Here is a 16,383-nt window from a genome sequence, read left to right as displayed (position 1 = left end):
GACTTACGTGTCAATGGGGATGAAATGATGATGATAGAGACAACACAACACCCAGTTCTTGAGCGGAGAAAATGAGAAAATCTCCGACCCAGCCGGGAATCGAACCCGGGCTGTTAGGTATGGCATTCCGTCACTCTGACCATTCAGCTACCAGGGGTGGACGCCATCTCTAATAGGACCTTGCCTAGTAAGGCACTGTTCTAATTGACCTTCAAGTTGATTACAACTTTGCCTATTTTAGCTGTAGCTAGTAGTAGATCAGTTGCTATTTAAACTGATGGTATAAAATATGTTATTATATGTTCATCTGAAATAAATGGAAGTAGGAAAAGATAATTCTTGATTCTTCTGTAGCTAGTTGTTGACGAGGATATAGTTTTAAAGAACATATACCTGACCAAACGTTTCCCAGTATCATATTTTTCTGGTCTACACTCTTCTGTGGTCTCTTCAATTTTAAAGCTCTCATCTCTCATACTTATTTGTTGTTTTTCTCTTCACATTTGAAGGCTCAGTTTATCGCACTCATTTCCTCCTCCTCCCCAGTTTCAAAGCTGCTAATATATTTTTCTCTGTAATATATATGTGTGAATGTTTTGTTGTGCTTTACACATTTGTCTCCCTCCTCAGTTGGTGGTACACTTGCTGCTCTGTGGTCTAAATACATCAGCTAAATGTCGTGTGAATGCCAGTCTGGTGCAAGTGTTTTGATTTGATGCCACTTTGGCGGCTTGCACCCCCTCGCTGTACTGTTTGGCAGCCAGAATTCTTCTTGTTGAAGAGTCACTCATTGGGAAACTGGTATGTGACTTGTGAGTTAAACTTTTATTGTTGGAAATTATGAATTCATTAATTGCATTATACACTCGTAAATATGAGATTTCCTACTCTCACTTGATTACTCATATTTTATTGTAATTTTGGGAGATGTATTGAGACTAAGGTTTCTGTGTATTGTATATTCTGTGAGGTACATGTAAAGACTAATGAATATTAAATTCATTTGTAGTTTAGTGGGAAAAATGCAGACATTGCTACTTGCAATGAGAAAAATAAGCACTTAGAAATGTGATTCATATACACTGAAGAGTCAAAGAAACTGGTACACCTGCCTAATATTGTGTAGGGGCCCGGCCCGTGTGAGCACACAGAAGTGCCGCAACATGATGTGGCATGGACTCAACTAATGTCTGAAGTAGTGCTGGAGGGAACTGACACCATGAATCCTGCAGGGCTGTCCATAAATCCATAAGAGTACGAGGGTGTCGAAATCTCTTCTGAGCAGCATGTTGAAAGGCATCCCAGACATGCTCAATGTTGTTCATGTCTGGGGAGTTTTTTGGCCAGTGACAGTGTTTAAACTCAGAGGAGTGTTCCTGGAGCCATTCTGTAGCAATTCTGGACATATAGGGTGTTGCAGTGTCCTGTTGGAATTGCCCAAGTCCGTTGGAATGCACAACGGACATGAATGGATGCAGGCAATCTGACCAGATGTTTATCTGTCACCTGTCAAGAATCATATCTAGACGTGGTCAGGGGCCCCATATCACTCCAACTGGATACGTCCCACACCATTACAGAGTCTCCAGCAGCTTGAACAGTCCCCTGCTGACATGCAGTGCTCATGGATTCATGAAGTTGTCTCCATACCCATACACATCCATCCGCTCGATACAATTTGAAACGAGGCTCGTCCAAGCAGGCAACGCTTTCCCAGTCATCAACAGTCCAATGTTGGTGTTGACGAGCCTAGGTGAGGCATAAAGCTTTGTGTCATGCAGTCATCAAGGATAAAAGAGTGGCTCTTCAGCTCTGAAAGCCCATATCAGTGATGTTTCATTGAATGGTTCACACACTGACACTTGTTGATGGCCCAGTATTGAAATTTGCAGCAATTTGCAGAAGGGTTGCACTTCTGCCATGTTGAATGATTCTCTTCAGTCGTCGTTGGTCCCATTCTTGCAGGATCTTTTCCAGGTGCAGCGATGTTGGAGGTTTGATGTTTTACCAGATACCAGATATTCACTGTACACTTGCGAAATGGTTGTACGGGAAAATTGCCACTCGGAGATGCTGTGTCCACTCGCTCATGTCCCGACTATAACACCATGTTCAAACTCACTTAAGTCTTGATTAACAAGTGCAGTAACAACTGTGCCAGACTTGTTGTCTCATATAAGCATTGCCGACCGCAGCCCTGTGCTCTGCCTGTTTATACATCTCTGTATTTGAATATGTTTGCCTATACCAGTTTTTTTGGCACTTCATTGTATATTAGGCAGTGATCTGTTAAATATTGTAGCTGTGTAACTGGATATGTAATTGTGAAATTCCATTTGGGTACTTGGGCTCTAGTCAGGAATAACTTTAAAATTGTGAAAGACTTTGTTGTATTGGTAAATCTTATAGTCAGGGAACCAGTGGGAAAACAGCAGAGTTATTATAAATTTGTCAAGTGCAGAGGTAATTACAGGTAGATGACAAGAGGAAATGGAAAGTAAGCAGTTTTTGATGTTTTGAGCAATAGTCATACAATATTTTTTTTAAAGGAACACACCACCATTTGAATGCTTTATTGTTTGTTTAAGTACAACCCAGATTTAGGCCTTTTATGCTATTTTCAAATATTTACTAAAAGCAAAAATTGTGTACAGTAAGACCACTTAAAATTTCAAAAGATGTAAAATGTCTTAAACAATGAATGAAAATTGGAGTAATTACGAAATATGTACTCACATTTTGTGCCTTTAACATATATTGCAGGACACTTAACATCTTGTCAGGCTCAAAGTTGGCTATGATGGACAGTTAGATAGTTATGTATAGTCTGAAGATATTTGACATTAATAGTCATATATCTATGATGCTTTGTCATTTTAGTATTTAATTGCTCTATTGGTCATACTCTTTGATTTCACTATCATTATGTTTTCAGGACATGTGCTAACCTTTTACTTACCAATGTAAGCCTGCTTTTATTAAATATCTCGTGCTCCCGTGGTTACTTACTTGTTACTAGATGGTGATTTTACATCTGGCATTTCACGGGGAGCCAATATTTTTCGTAATTTGTGGCCAACTTTGAGCCTGGAAACATGTTATTGTGTCCTGCAGTATTATGTTAAAGACATAAATGTAAGTACATATTTCATAATTATACACCAATTTACATTAATTGTTTAAGACATTTTACATCTTTTGAAATTTTATGTGGTCTTACTGCATGCAGTTTTTGTTTTTAGCAAATATTTGAAAATAGCCTAAAAGGCTGAAACCCAGATTGTACTTAAAGAAACAATAAAACAGTCAAATTGTGGTGTGTTCCTTTAAAAAATAGAAAATGGAAAGTTTGTGCAATGAGAAGTGCTTATGAACATGCATATGCATCCTCAAGCTGTTGTGAAATGACTGGTCTTACCTTCCTCAGTTTATAATATTGTGTTTTTGGTGAATTAGTAGCAAAGCGTAAATATGTGGAGATAGCCTTGAATCTTACGAGTGGCATTGTTTCAGCAAATATTGAGGTCTCAGTTAGTTTTTATTCTAAAAGCAAATCTTGTCCATTGTAGGCTGTATCTTGATATCATTTATGTTGTGCACGATTGACCAGTTTCGATGATCATGTCATTATTAAGCTCCTATAATAGAACATACCAACATAGAAGAGAACTACATTGCTTATATATATTGCTTACAGAGCTCACAAACATAATAATAACAAAGACTTAAATTAGACATAAGTTATCTTCTATACTTACATATACTTAACAGTGTAGACTATGTTGCAGGCACTATGGCATACAAATTAAATTATCAGTCGACATGTGATGCCACACGTGAAATAGTCTATATACATTAGAACTCAAGGATGGAAAAACAATCCTTTCACTATAAGGCCATCACCTGATCACCTGATGCCCTATCATGTCTTGTATTGCCAATGTATTTGTAATGATATTTGTAGAAGTAGGCACTACTTGAGATTGTAGACACACACACACACACACACACACACACACACACACACAAGCTGTACTTTGGTGCCAGTTGGACTACAATGCCGATGCTGTATTTCAGCAGGTGGACTGGTTGTCAGCTGGCATGGGCAGAGGAAGATGGCTGGGCATGGGTGGGTAGCAGCTTGGAGGGAGGCAGCCAGTTTACTGGTTAGGAATTCTGGTGCAAGTGGTAGGAGGTATATGGGCGAGAATGTAATGTATGATTGCTGGAGCCGGTGGGGAGTGGCGCAAGCTGAAGGTGACATGGCGACGTGATTTGGGTGTGGGTGAGGGGATTTCAGCTTTTGGCAACAGTTTTGCAGTGGTCATTCATCCTGATGGACAGCTGGTTGGTAATAATACTGACATAAAAAGCTGTGTAATGTTTACAGCAGACTTGGTATTTGATGGCTGCTTTCTCAGATGGCCTGACCTGTGATGTCCCAGGATAACATTGCCACAGGAGAGGAGTAGGAGGTTCCGGGTGTATGGATTGGGCAGTTCTTGCACCTTGGTGTGATACAGGGATATTATCCCTGTGGCAAGGGGTTGGGAGTGAGTGTGACATAAAGATGGACTAGGATGATGTGTAGGTTGGCTCGATGATGGAAAAGCACTTTAAGAGGGTTGAGAAGGACCATGGGTAGGCTGCCCCTCATTTCAGGGCAGGATGAGAGATAATCATAGCTCTGGCGAAGGATATTGTTCAGTTGTTCAACTCAAAAGTGATATTAGGTGATGAGGGGGGCACTCCATTGTAGCTGATTGTCGGATATGGTGGGAGGATTGGAGGTGTGTGAGGATGTGGCATGGGAAATCAGTTTGTGCACTATATTTGTGGGGTATTGCCTGTCTGTGAAGGCCTTCTTGAGGCCTTCGGCATACTGAGCAAGGGAGTTCCTTTCACTGCATATAAGTCATACACGAGTGGCTAGGCTGTCACAACAAAAAATCCCTCCCATACAACCTAGCAACCCGTGGATTACACATTTGCAGTCATGAGAACTTCCTTGCCCAATATGCCCAAGGCCTCATGAAAGCCTTCACAGAGAGCCAATACCCCCGAAACCTAATCCACGAACAGATTTCCCATACCATAACCACCAACACCCCACTCCACCCTCCAAAAAACAATTTTTTTTTTTTTTTTAAGTTGTCCTGCTACTTCTAAGAACCAGCTACAAAGGAATGCCCCCTTGTCACCCATTATTACTCTGGACTAGAACAACTGAACCATATTCTTCGCCAAGGCTTTTTTTCTCATCCTGCTCTGAAATGAGAGACATCCTACCCAAGATCCTTTGCACACTGCCTAAAGTTGTATTCCATCCTACACAACACACTAGTCCATTCTTATGCCACTCTTGACACCCAACCCCTTGACACAAAGACAGTACCATACGTCAGACCAAGGTGAAAAACCTGCCCAAACTAGACTCTCCTACTCCTGTCCTGTTACAGGCTTATCCTACCCCACAAGATGCAGGGCTACCTGAGAAAGCAGCCATTTCATATACTAATTCTGCTGCAAACACTGCTCAGCTTTTTATGTCAGTATGACTACCAAATAGATGACCACTTCGAAACTGTTGCCAAGAACAAAGTTGACCACCTTGTGGCACAATAACCAGCTGAACAAAACTTCCATGTTTCAATGGCTGCTTCATGACCTGGACCATCTGGGGCCTTCTCTCCACTACCAGCTTCTCAGAACTACACAGATGGAAGTTATCCTTACAACACATTCTCTGTTCCTGTAGTTGGCCCAGCTGCAGCATCAGGTAACACACTGTTCCTTCACTTTTCACCCAACTGTATCCTCTACCTCATGTTACACCCTCTCCACTCATGTCCCTACATTGATTTCAACATGTGCTGCTCCCCACTGACCCCTACAATTGTGCGTTCCGTGTCTGACCTATATACCTGCCAGTGCTCACTCTCACATTCCTAGCCGCCAAACCATCTGCCTCTCTGAGCTGCTAGCCACCCAATCCGTCACTCTTCCTGCCTCCCACCTCCATCTGCCTCTACCCACCTCACCAAAAATTACCCCCACCACATGCCTTTCTGTGAGTGGTCTCCTTTAATCCAGAAGTATTAATATTTACATTGCATTGTGATACTTGGAAAATATTTGTATGATAATATTACTGGTGACTGTGCCTGAAGTTCTCTTCCCTAGCAGTATGTAGGACATTCCTTGTAACATTTGGGATGCACATTATTATACTTTGTTATAAGTTACTTTTATAACTGTACTTCATAGATTTGAAAGCATTTGTAAGAGATACAACTGACATTCAGATTTTTAGGACTACGCTGATATCTCTCTGTGCCAGTGATATACGTATTGTAACTGGAGCAAGCAATTCGATAATGCCTGATCCCTCCTGATTTTTTATTTTTTATTATTTATTTTATTTACTTATTCGCCCATAGACCATTTAGCACATTTGTATTGGATGTGTCAGCTACATTACAGAAATAGGGTATACATATATAAATCATCAACAAAGTAGGGCAGGAAAACCCAAGTCAGGATGGCCAGATGCGGAATAAACGGCAGTCCTCCCGAATGCGAGTTCAGTGCATTAAGACTGGTGTAGCCACCTCGCTCTGTATATGATTGGAAGGGGAATAACAAACACATAATCTAAATTGTGATGCAACACGCACAAGAAGTAAATCAGTGAACAAGAGATTCTGAAAATGGAAACACTACTGAAAAAGTGAGAACACATGAACGCATTTCATAACACTGCTGAAAGGTAAAACATGCACAATAAGTAAATCATTGCTGTAGGTAAACCATGAAACTGTTATAAAACACCTTAGTAAAAGTAAGAACAAATGAACACATTATATAGCACTGTTGAAAAGTACGATGCATGAACACATAAAAACCTGCCGACATTGTATCTATCACAAAAGGGCTGGCACCAGATCCCTTCTCAGAGGAGGTGTGTTGCACTGCATCTGAAGTATTATATTGCATATGAAACATGGAGAACAAAAAATCAACAGCAGAAACATGCTTTGCAAAGACAAACATAGCATAGGTGGTACATCAGTTAACAGAATCGAAAGAATTAACTACAAATGAGGCCTAGTAATCCCATAAGATAACATATTCATTTACATTGTAGAGAACTTCTCAACAAGAAATAATTTTAATTCTGCTCTAAAAGCCATTTCCATCTGCAGCCTCATTATGTATGTTGGCAGTGCATTATAGAGAATGATACCAAGGTGGCTCACATGTGATTTGTGTAATACAGCCAACCGGTTGCACCAAGATCACATGTATTTGAGTATGGGGTGTTCTAACATTTTCTATATGGAGGGACTCTCAATTGCAAGTACGGGGGCAGTTCAATAAGTAATGCAACACTTTTTTTTTCTGAAACAGGGGTTGTTTTATTCAGCATTGAAATACACTAGGATATTCCCCAATCTTTTAGCTACACAACACTATTTTTCAACGTAATCTCCATTCAATGCTACGGCCTTATGCCACCTTGGAATGAGGGCCTGTATGCCTGCACGGTACCATTCCACTGGTCGATGTCGGAGCCAACGTCGTACTGCATCAATAACTTCTTCATCATCCGCGTAGTGCCTCCCACGGATTGCATCCTTCATTGGGCCAAACATATGGAAATCCGACGGTGCGAGATCGGGGCTGTAGGGTGCATGAGGAAGAACAGTCCACTGAAGTTTTGTGAGCTCCTCTTGGGTGCGAAGACTTGTGTGAGGTCTTGCGTTGTCATAAAGAAGGAGAAGTTCGTTCAGATTTTTGTGCCTACGAACACGCTGAAGTCGTTTCTTCAATTTCTGAAGAGTAGCACAATACACTTCAGAGTTGATCGTTTGACCATGGGGAAGGACATCGAACAGAATAACCCCTTCAGCGTCCCAGAAGACTGTAACCATGACTTTACCAGCTGAGGGTATGGCTTTAAACTTTTTCTTGGTAGGGGAGTGGGTGTGGCGCCACTCCATTGATTGCTGTTTTGTTTCAGGTTCGAAGTGATGAACCCATGTTTCATCGCCTGTAACAATCTTTGACAAGAAATTGTCACCCTCAGCCACATGACGAGCAAGCAATTCCGCACAGATGGTTCTCCTTTGCTCTTTATGGTGTTTGGTTAGACAACGAGGGACCCAGCGGGAACAAACCTTTGAATATCCCAACTGGTGAACAATTGTGACAGCACTACCAGCAGAGATGTCAAGTTGAGCACTGAGTTGTTTGATGGTGATCCGTCGATCATCTCAAACGAGTGTGTTCGCATGCTCCGCCATTGCAGGAGTCACAGCTGTGCACGGCTGGCCCGCATGTGGGAGATCAGACAGTCTTGCTTGACCTTGCGGCGATGATGACACACGCTTTGCCCAACGACTCACCGTGCTTTTGTCCACTGCCAGATCACCGTAGACATTCTGCAAGCGCCTATGAATATCTAAGATGCCCTGGTTTTTCGCCAAAAGAAACTCGATCACTGCCCGTTGTTTGAAACGCACATCCGTTACAGACGCCATTTTAACAGCTCGGTACAGCGCTGCCACCTGTCGGAAGTCAATGAAACTATACGAGACGAAGCGGGAATGTTTGAAAATATTCCACAAGAAATTTCCGGTTTTTTCAACCAAAATTGGCTGAGAAAAAAATGTGTTGCATTACTTATTGAACTGCCCTCGTATTATATCTGTGGTAATTGGAGTTTGCAGTTCACCAAGTCCAGCTCTTGTTATTAACACATTTTTATGTGTACAAGGTCATGGCCCCCTTCTGTAATGCAAAAATTTCATTTAATCGACTATTAATTTTACCCCAGAAAACTATTCCATAAGCTACAAAGGACTGGATGTAACCAAAATAAACCATTCTAGTGCCATTTGGGCAACAAACTTCAGAAATAATTCTCAGAGCAAAGCATGCAGAACTGAATCTCTGGGGGAGTTTAGTTACATGGTCTTTCCAGTTAGTCTTGGTCAACATACATTCCTAAAAATTTTGTGCATTGTACCCTTCCTAACACATCTCTTCCCAGTACCAGATGGAGATCCAGCTTTTGTTTTGTTGTTCCAAATTGCAAATAGTTTGTTTTCTTCACATTAAGTGTCAGCCTATTGGCACTGAGCAATGAATGCAAGGACTTGGGGACTTGATCTGTTGTAGTGGACATAGATTCCTTATCATCACTCACTATTACACTAGTGTCATCTGCAAACATAATGGTCTTGGTTGCATATTCTGTGGTGTGTATGTCATTTACATAAATACGGAAAAGAAGGGGGGCCTAACACACTACCATGAGGTACACCTACTTCGACTTTCCTGGCATCAGATGCTAATCTAATTTTATGAGTAGCATGAGCTGATGTGAGCTCCACAACCTGTGATCTATTTTGCAAATATGATTGAAACCAGTTGTTTTCTATTCCTGTTATCCCCATTGCTTCCAACTTATTTAAAAGAATTTGAGACTAACCGCATCAAATGCTTTAAAAAGATCTAAATCAAGTTCTGCAACAATATTATGAAAAGGATAGTTGCTACTGACCATATAGTGGAGATGCTGAGTCACAGATAGGTACTACAAGAAGATTATCACAAAATAAGCTTTCTGCCAACAAGGCCTTTGTCAGAAATAGATGACAGACATAAAAACACACACTCACACAAATGCAACTCACACACACATGACTGCAGTCTCTGGCAATTGTTCTACAACTTTATTGTTGTTATCCAGTACTAACTGTTTCATCAGTTAAGTCATTTATCACTGTTTCTGTACTGCTATCTGTTTGAAAGCAATGCTGATTATCATTCAGTAGGCTGTGATTGTTTAAGTACATGGCAATTCGTTGTTTTATTAATATCTCAGTTACTGTAGAGAATGTTGAGAGGAGTGAAATGGGTCAGTGATTTTAAACTTTGTGCCTATTCCCACCGTTGAATGAAGGTATCACTTTCGATAGTTTTGATCTCTGTGGGAACATTCCCTCTGTGAATGATAAATTAATAATGTGAGCCAAGAGCTTAGTGGTTTGTGAGCAGTATTGATTATAAGTGACATTGATACATCATCTACACTAGCTGAAAATTTGCCTTTGAGGCTTTTAACCACCTTTACTACTTCGTTCTCACTAGTTGGAACAAACATCATGCTGTATGCTGGTGTCTAAAACCTGGGTTTGTCTTGGTGTGTTAAACTTTGAGCTAAATGTTTGTCAAGCATTTCTAAAGTAATCAGTTATATAATATGGCAGGTCTTTTTTGCCAATGTTGATATCATCAACTTTTGTAAGTGTAATTTTCTGCTCTTCATGTACCTTCCTATCTCAACCTTACCTAGAATAATATGATGCACCCTTTATAATATAGATGTTGTGTATCATGCTTGGAACAGTTCAGAATTTGGGTTGTTTAATAGAAATGTACATAGATAACATTTTTTTCACTGCATATGAATACTGTCCATATGGTACAATGGGGTGTGTACCATTTTGACATCAGAAGAAATGTTACATCCCCCCTGCGGGTTGGGGGCTTAGAATAGGCCCACAGTGTTCCTGCCTGTCGTAAGAGGCAACTAAAAGGAGTCCCAAACATTTCGGCCTATATGTGATGGTCCGCTCTCAGGTTTGACCTCCATATTTCCAAATTCTTCTGAAGAGTGAGCCAATTGGGGATGGGCACCTTACATTGTGTCCATCGTGCATTGAGACCTTTAGCCAGCTTCCTTGTCGTCGCATTGTCATCCTGCTCATTCTCCATCTCTTGGGCAAGGATACATTCCTGGGTGCAATTTCCACCATGCACTGGGCAGTGTTGCTTTTTGTGGAGACGATGACCATGGACTTCCTTGCACCTAATATTCAGCAAGGTAGCCAGTCCATTGTGGTGGGGCTGCCATGTATCCTGTTGATTGTAGTCCCCTGACAACACAGGGATCGCTCTGCTGATGCCTGCACTGTTAACTCCCAACATATGCCAAGGAGTAGATGCCTATCTCCCTGGGGCATCAGGACTCCTGGCAATGGCCATCCTGCAAGGTGGCCCTTGCTGAGGCTGGGTGGCACCCGTGGGGAGGGCCCTTGGTCGGAGTGGGTGGCATCAGGGTGGATGACCCGCAATGAAGCATGGTACATCATCTCTTGCTGGTGGCCAGCAGCCAATAGTCTCCAAGCGTTCTCGGGCTCAATTCAAATATGATCCCAAATTGTTCCTCTCCCTGGCCACACCGTGGGAGGAGCGTAAGGCTCAGAATGGCAGTGACACTTATTCGCCCCAGTTCCTAGTTTGTACAAGAGCTGATGGGGAGTCTTTCATGTCAACAAAGCGTCAATCTTTTTTTTTTTTTATCATCAGTCTACTGACTGGTTTGATGCGGCCCACCACGAATTCCTTTCCTGTGCTAATCTCTTCATCTCAGAGTAGCACTTGCAACCTACGTCCTCAATTATTTGCTTGACGTATTCCAATCTTTGTCTTCCTCTACAGTTTTTGCCCTCTACAGCTCCCTCTAGTACCATGGAAGTCCTTCCCTCATGTCTTAGCAGATGTCCTATCATCCTGTCCCTTCTCCTTATCAGTGTTTTCCACATATTCCTTTCCTCTCCGATTATGCGTAGAACCTCCTCATTCCTTACCTTATCAGTTCACCTAATTTTCAACATTCGTCTATAGCACCACATCTCAAATGCTTCGATTCTCTTCTGATCCGGTTTTCCCACAGTCCATGTTTCACTACCATACAATGCTGTATTCCAGACGTACATCCTCAGGAATTTCTTCGTCAAATTAAGGCCGGTAATTGATATTAGTAGACTTCTCTTGGCCAGAAATGCCTTTTTTGCCATAGCGAGTCTGCTTTTGATGTCCTCCTTGCTCCGTCCATCATTGGTTATTTTACTGCCTAGGTAGCAGAATTCCTTAACTTCATTGACTTCGTGACCATCAATCCTGATGTTAAGTTTCTCACTGTTCTCATTTCTACTACTTCTCATTACCTTCGTCTTTCTCCGATTTACTCTCAAACTATACTGTGTACTCATTAGACTGTTCATTCCGTTCAGCAGATCATTTAATTCTTCTTCACTTTCACTCAGGATAGCAATGTCATCAGCGAATCGTATCATTGATATCCTTTCACCTTGTATTTTAATTCCACTCCTGAACCTTTCTTTTATTTCCATCATTGCTTCCTCGATGTACAGATTGAAGAGTAGGGGGCGAAAGGCTACAGCCTTGTCTTACACCCTTCTTAACATGAGCTCTTCGTTCTTGATCGTCCACTCTTATTATTCCCTCTTGGTTGTTGTACATATTGTATATGACCCGTCTCTCCCTATAGCTTACCCCTACTTTTTTCGGAATCTCGAACAGCTTGCACCATTTTATATTGTCGAACGCTTTTTCCAGGTCGACAAATCCTATGAAAGTGTCTTGATTTTTCTTTAGCCTTGCTTCCATTATTAGCCGTAACGTCAGAATTGCCTCTCTCGTCCCTTTACTTTTCCTAAAGCCAAACTGATCGTCACCTAGCACACTCTCAATTTTCTTTTCCATTCTTCTGTATATTATTCTTGTAAGCAGCTTCGATGCATGAGCTGTTAAGCTGATTGTGCAATAATTCTCCCACTTGTCAGCTCTTGCCGTCTTCGGAATTGTGTGGATGATGCTTTTCCGAAAGTCAGATGGTATATCGCCAGACTCATATATTTTACACACCAACGTGAATAGTCATTTTGTTGCCACTTCCCCCAATGATTTTAGAAATTCTGATGGAATGTTATCTATCCCTTCTGCCTTATTTGACCGTAAGTCCTCCAAAGCTCTTTTAAATTCCAATTGTAATACTGGATCCCCTATCTCTTCTAAATTGACTCCTGTTTCTTCTTCTATCACATCAGACAAATCTTCACCCTCATAGAGGCTTTCGGTGTATTCTTTCCACCTATCTGCTCTCTCCTCTGCATTTAACAGTGGAATTCCCGTTGCACTCTTAATGTTACCACCGTTGCTTTTAATGTCACCAAAGGTTGTTTTGACTTTCCTGTATGCTGAGTCTGTCCTTCCGACAATCATATCTTTTTTGAAGTCTTAACAAATTTCCTGCAGCCATTTCGTCTTAGCTTCCCTGCACTTCCTATTTATTTCATTCCTCAGCGACTTGTATTTCTGTATTCCTGATTTTCCCGGAACATGTTTGTACTTCCTCCTTTCATCAATCAACTGAAGTATTTCTTCTGTTACCCATAGTTTCTTCGCAGCTACCTTCTTTGTACCTATGTTTTCCTTCCCAAATTTTGTGATGGCCCTTTTTAGAGATGTCCATTCCTCTTCAACTGTACTGCCTACTGCGCTATTCCTTATTACTGTATCTATAGCGTTAGAGAACTTCAAACGTATCTCGTCATTCTTTAGTACTTCCGTATCCCACTTCTTTGAGTATTGATTCTTCCTGACTAATGTCCTGAACTTCAGCCTACTCTTCATCACTACTATATTGTGATCTGAGTCTATATCTGCTCCTGGGTATGCCTTACAATCCAGTATCTGATTTCGGAATCTCTGTCTGACCATGATGTAATCTAATTGAAATCTTCCCGTATCTCCCGGCCTTTTCCAAGTATACCTCCTCCTCTTGTGATTCTTGTAGAGGGTATTCGCTATTACTAGCTGAAACTTGTTACAGAACACAATTAGTCTTTCTCCTCTTTCATTCCTTGTCCCAAGCCCATATTCTCCTGTAACCTTTTCTTCTACTCCTTCCCCTACAACTGCATTCCAGTCACCCATGACTATTAGATTTTCGTCCCCCTTTACATACTGCATTACCCTTTCAATATCCTCATACACTTTCTCTGTCTGTTCATCTTCAGCTTGCGACGTCGGCATATATACCTGAACTATCGTTGTTGGTGTTGATCTGCTGTCAATTCTGATTAGAACAACCCGGTCACTGAACTGTTCACAGTAACACACCCTCTGCCCTACCTTCCTATTCATAACAAATCCTACATCTGTTATACATTTTCTGCTGCTGTTGATATTACCCGATACTCATCTGACCAGAAATCCTTGTCTTCCTTCCACTTCACTTCTTCATAGAACATTTAAAGGACAACTTTGGGGAGGTGGAGAGCTTGTCCAAAGTGCGCTCTGGGTCAGTATTAATAAAAACGGCATCTTCTGCCCAGTCACGAAGGTTACTTGCTTGTGACAAGTTGGGGGATGTTTCAGTTACCATCACATCCTATTAGAGTTTAAATATGGTCCAGGGTATTATTTTCCATAGGAACCTTCTTTTGCAGTCTGATGACGAGCTACGCACCAATTTAGAGTGTCGAGGTGTTCATTTCGTCCGGTGTGTTCATTGGGGTCCAAAGGATAATCAGATTGCTACCGGTGCCTTCATCTTGGCCTTCGAGGGTGATAAGTTACCGGAGAAGATCAAGGTGATGGTCTACCGCTGTGATGTCAAGCCCTATATCCCTCCCTCGATGTGATGCTTTAAATGCTGGAAGTTCGACCATATGTCTTCCCACTGTACTTCCAGTCTCACATGTCGAATGCTGGAAGTTCGACCATATGTCTTCCCACTGTACTTCCAGTCTCACATGTCGAGATTGTGGATGCCCATCACATCCCAGTACTCCATGTGCCCTGCCTCCCATCTGTGTCAACTGCAGAGAGCATCATTCACCTTGCTTGCCAGATTGCAGGATCTTACAGAAAGAGTGGAAAATCATGGAATATAAGACCCTGGACTGACTGACCTATACTGAGGCTAAGAGGAAATATGAATGACTCCATCCTGTGCGAATGACCTCCTCATATGCCGCCGCTACAACAAACATGATGGCCCCATCAGTTCAGCGAATTCCAGTTGGCTCACTGAACCATGTAACTCCACATGCCCCCGTGTCCATGGGGGGGGCACTACCCACCCTGTTGCTCCTGCACCACCTACCTCAGGACCAAACCCCCCCCTCCCCACCCCACCCCCCACCCATGGGGACATCCGTCCCTGCTTCTAAGCCAGAGAAGCATCCAACTTCTTTGGCTCCTCTCGCTCGCAAGGGGTCTCTTCGGTCCCTCCCTTCACAGGTTTCCACAAATGGGAAGGATGACTCCCGGCAGTGGCATATGTGCTCACAAGCAGCTGGTCGAAGGGTTTTGCGATCCTCCTCTGTCCCGGAGACGGAATCGATGAAGCCCTCCCAGCCAGTGAAACCCAAGGAGCAGTGAGAAAAGCCCAAGAAGAAGACCTCTAAGATGAAGGAACTTGTGGCACCCACCCCACCGCAACCTACAAGCTCTGCTCCTGAGGGCGAGGTAGAGATTCTGGTGTCCACTGAGGACCTAGATCTTGCTGGACTCTCAGACACAATGGATGTCACTCACACAGGTACTCTATCGGTGGCAGCAGGTGACCCAGTGGCATAATCTGCCTCTTCGGTCCCTTCATGCCTTTCTCGGCCATGGACAATGTCATCCTCCAGTGGAACTGCAGCGGTTTTTTCCACCATCTTGCTGAGCTCCGACAACTTCTCAGCTTTCACCCTTTCCTCTGCATTGCTCTTCAGGAAACTTGGTTTCCAGCGATGCGAACCCCTGCCCTCCGTGGCTATCGGGGTTATTATGGGTACTGGGCAACTTATGAGAGAATATCTTGTGGTGTCTGCATCTACGTCCTTCACTCCCTTTACAGCGTGTCTGTCCCTCTACAAACTCCTTTAGAGACTGTTGCTGTTTGAGTGTGGATGCCTCAAGCTGTTCCTGTGTGCAGTCTCTATCTTCCACCGGATGGTGATGTCCCAATTGCTGCCACGGCGACTTCAACGCCCATAACCCTCTGTGGGGTGGATCAGTGGCAACAGACTGAGGCAGCATCGTTGAGCAAGTATTGTCACAGCTTGACCTTTCTCTTTTAAATAATGGTGCCTTCACACATTTCAGTGTGGTGCATGGCACGTACTCAGCCATCAACCTTCCGATCTGCAGCCCTAGCCTATTACCATCTGTCCAATGGAGTGTGCATGGTGACTTGTGCAATAGTGACCACTTTCTGATCTTCCTGTCACTACCACAGCGTCACTCTTCTGGGCGTCCCTGCAGATGGGCTATGAATAAGGCTGACTGGGACTTGTTCACCTCCATTGCCACTATTGAGCCTCTTTCCAATCACACTATTGACGCGGTGGTTCAATCTGTCACCACCGGCATCATTACTGCCACTGAACCAGCCATTCCCTGTTCTTCTGGGTCCCCTCGGCAGAGGACTGTGCCTTGGTGGTCACCCGAGATCACTGAGGCGATTAAAGATCGCAGGCAGGCACTCCAGCGTCACAAGCAGCATCCTTCATT

General features: G+C 42.7%; 1 protein-coding gene across 1 annotated transcript in view; it reads left to right on the top strand.

Moving 5' to 3' along the window:
• Positions 1-16,383, top strand: part of LOC126162425 (translational activator of cytochrome c oxidase 1) — a 62,676-nt gene that overhangs the window by 10,798 nt on the left and 35,495 nt on the right. The window lies entirely within an intron of this gene.

The sequence above is a fragment of the Schistocerca cancellata genome, chromosome 2 (assembly GCF_023864275.1).
Source record: "Schistocerca cancellata isolate TAMUIC-IGC-003103 chromosome 2, iqSchCanc2.1, whole genome shotgun sequence".
Classification (NCBI taxonomy): Eukaryota; Metazoa; Arthropoda; class Insecta; order Orthoptera; family Acrididae; genus Schistocerca; species Schistocerca cancellata.
Note: the sequence above shows the minus strand (reverse complement) of the source record. Positions and strands in the feature narration are given on the sequence as shown.